We start from the raw sequence: 2923 nt of genomic DNA, 5'->3' as shown, positions 1-2923 counted from the left end.
ACTGACATCGGTGGTAATAACCCGTTTTCAGATTAATGCTACTAAAAATATCTAGTACATTAATGACAAAAACAAAGTTATTACAAGTCAGTTCTAAGCATGAGGCTTTGGAAGTCCGCAAGAGCCGGGAGCTGCTTGTCCATGTGTAGGGGCTGAGGCGTCTCATCGTCTCCCTTCTCCACCATGAAAGGCTGAGACGGCTCTGACTCTGCAGGGATGTCGAGAGGAAAACCCTCCAGCCAGTTCAGTGCCCCTACACTTGACTCTTCCATGTTCGGTCCTGTCCAGACGCTCACATGAGGGCATCTCAGGTGACACACTGAGAATTCAGTCCCATTTGTCTTCTCGCAGTCCCACCAGCACACTGGCTGGGTCATGAAGCTCTTTTGGGAGAGTTATAGCCTGATGGCCAGGAGAGGACACAGGGGCAGCTGGTCTGCACTCTTTCCGAGCAAGGCGGCAACAGTTGTTTATTTGTTGGGTTCTCTTTTCTGCATGTGTAGAATTTATTCAGCATAATCACAGGGACGTTGTAGTCATGCTGTCACACACACACACAAACACAGATATTGCACCACATCCATGTGGAGCCCAAGTGCATTCCATCTGAGACTTACTTATATGCTTTTACGTGCCACAGCCCACCTTTTATATAATACATGTTTCAATGCCAGTTGCTGTGTTGACTTTCTCAGCATCATCTGCAGACATCTTCACGACTGCAGCACCCAGAGCAAGCTGTTTTCCTTCTGCCTCGATTGCAACAATCCTATCTGCTGCAGCGGAGCAAAGCTTAGCTCCTCGAGAAGCTAAGCGTAGACACGTGATATCAACTCCTTTGAGTACAAATTTGATGGCTCCTTTATCCACCTGTTGGTGTGGAAAAGGGGTCTTTTTTTATCTCTTTCTTTTTTTTTCCCCCCGCTCCCCCCACCCCCCCTTTATCTCTTTCTGTGTGGAATAACCTTGGGGTTGGATAAAAAGACCCTCTCTTTTTCTAAATAGAATAACTCTCCAGTCACTGTAAAGATTTCTTTCTGTTCATAGCATTCCACTCTTTTAACTGGTTCCTTCTTAGGCACGATTGGATGAAGCCATGGTTCAATGCCTGGGAATGGTTCTACTTGTTCTTAATACCCGTAATAGCAGGTTTTCCACTGGATGTAGCTGAACACATTTTCTTTTTAATCAAATATCTTGAACATGTTTCAAGGTGAAGGGGTGATGATAGGGAAGGGCCGGGAATGACGAAAAATAGACTTAGCAAGGATCCCGCAGACCCCCTACACCTGGAAGGCAAAAGGGATGGTGGCAGCTGGGGTCGTTACTCACAGGTGACGCATCGGGACGCAATTTTCCAGCTCTGGGGAAATCTCACTCCTTCTGCTCCTTCAACTACTTCCTCCGACTATTCATATGAGCACTGAGGCAATTTGGGGTGTTCTTTGGGGTTACCACTTTCTCCCTAGGGCTGGTAGCTGAAAGGGTGGAAGTTGAGCAGTAAGAAGGGACGAAGCACTCATTCTCATTGCAAGAACAGGATGGAGGGGCGGCGCCTGGTCTACACAGGGACGGTTGGCCATTTCTGCAGGCTCACAGGGATCAGAAGAGTGTGGGCTTCAACGCTCAGGGGCATCCTCCTGAATTCCACTACCAAGTTAGGGTCCCTCTCACGGCGCTAACGTCCCACGGACTAGCAGACCTCTGGTGAGTGGCTGACTAACCTCGTCTGGGACTTGGAGCCTGGCTACTTTAACTAATAAATTGTTGATGAAAATAATCAATAAACAATCTATAATAGGAATAGAAAAGCATCTGATTTGAGCCAAACTGTGGACTATAGCCTGGAAGACAACCCCTAAGATAGCTCTGATGACCTGTCTCAGGTAAGCATGGTTTTCAGCAAACTTTTATATATTGTCAGAACAAAGAACATTAAACAAGTCAGGGATACTTTCCTTTAAGGTTTCAGGGAAAAAACAAAAACAAAACAAACAAACAAAAAACAGATCAGCTCATACACAGAGAGTCAGCATGGCCTTGGCACTTGGGAAATGAGGCTTATTATTGAAGGAGCTTCAGCATTGGCGTCCCAGGAAGGGAGGCATTTCATCTTTATTTTTAACATGGACATTCTTTACTTCTGGTCAATGCACTCTTTTCTTTAATAATTAAAGCAGAAGCACAATGTATGTTTGATAGGCCACACGCAGGCTATTCTAGTATGCATAACACTCAAGTTAACTCCTGTATAAGCCAGACGACGTCCCCATACCTCAATATGTGAAAATATCTTTGTCAAAATCCTGGGTCTGAGTGGGGGGTTCAGCTTTTTCTGTTTTCTTTCTACCCGGAAGCTCCTCTTCTTGTTTCGATGGTGACTAGCAATTACTACCCTGTCACCTGTGAGAGTTTGCACACCTGACCATCGCCTATTCCAGACACTATGGGTGCCCCACCTAGCCCGTGGAGGGGTCCTTGCTACTTCCAACTGTGGAGCAGTCTAGCTCCCAATTCCTCCTCATCACTGCTTTCCCTCCGTCACAAGTCAGTTTCTCTGGAAGGGAATGTTAACATGGATTTTGGCAAGCAGAGTGCAACTTAGGTGTCAACCTCTGTGACAGGGCAGAGAGGGAGCAGGATTGGCCAGATGGCATAGTTGAGCAGGTGTCCGGCCCCGAGGAAGCCTTGGCTCAGCCCATGGGGCCTCTGAAGCATATGTGGCCATCACAGGTGTTGTAAGTGCCCCTCTGCACTTGACCATTGGGTGTGGCAGCCCTGAGAGGGTCCCATGCATGGGTGAGGCTGCCTGAGGGGATCTTGGCTGGAAGTTGCCTGTTGATGGCACTCCAGCAGCTGGGCAGTGAGTGTTTTCTGGGCCAGAGGTGTGGGTGGCACATCTGTGTGCACCCTGACTGGTGCC

The 2923-nt window shown here is 47.7% G+C and overlaps 1 pseudogene; it reads right to left on the bottom strand.

Annotated features, from left to right (window-relative positions):
- Window positions 1-380: 380 nt before the first annotated feature.
- On the bottom strand, window positions 381-1205 carry LOC132514297 (malignant T-cell-amplified sequence 1-like; annotated as a pseudogene).
- Window positions 1206-2923: the final 1718 nt, after the last annotated feature.

This window comes from Lagenorhynchus albirostris, unplaced genomic scaffold, assembly GCF_949774975.1.
Source record: "Lagenorhynchus albirostris unplaced genomic scaffold, mLagAlb1.1 scaffold_137, whole genome shotgun sequence".
Classification (NCBI taxonomy): domain Eukaryota; kingdom Metazoa; phylum Chordata; class Mammalia; order Artiodactyla; family Delphinidae; genus Lagenorhynchus; species Lagenorhynchus albirostris.
Note: the sequence above shows the minus strand (reverse complement) of the source record. Positions and strands in the feature narration are given on the sequence as shown.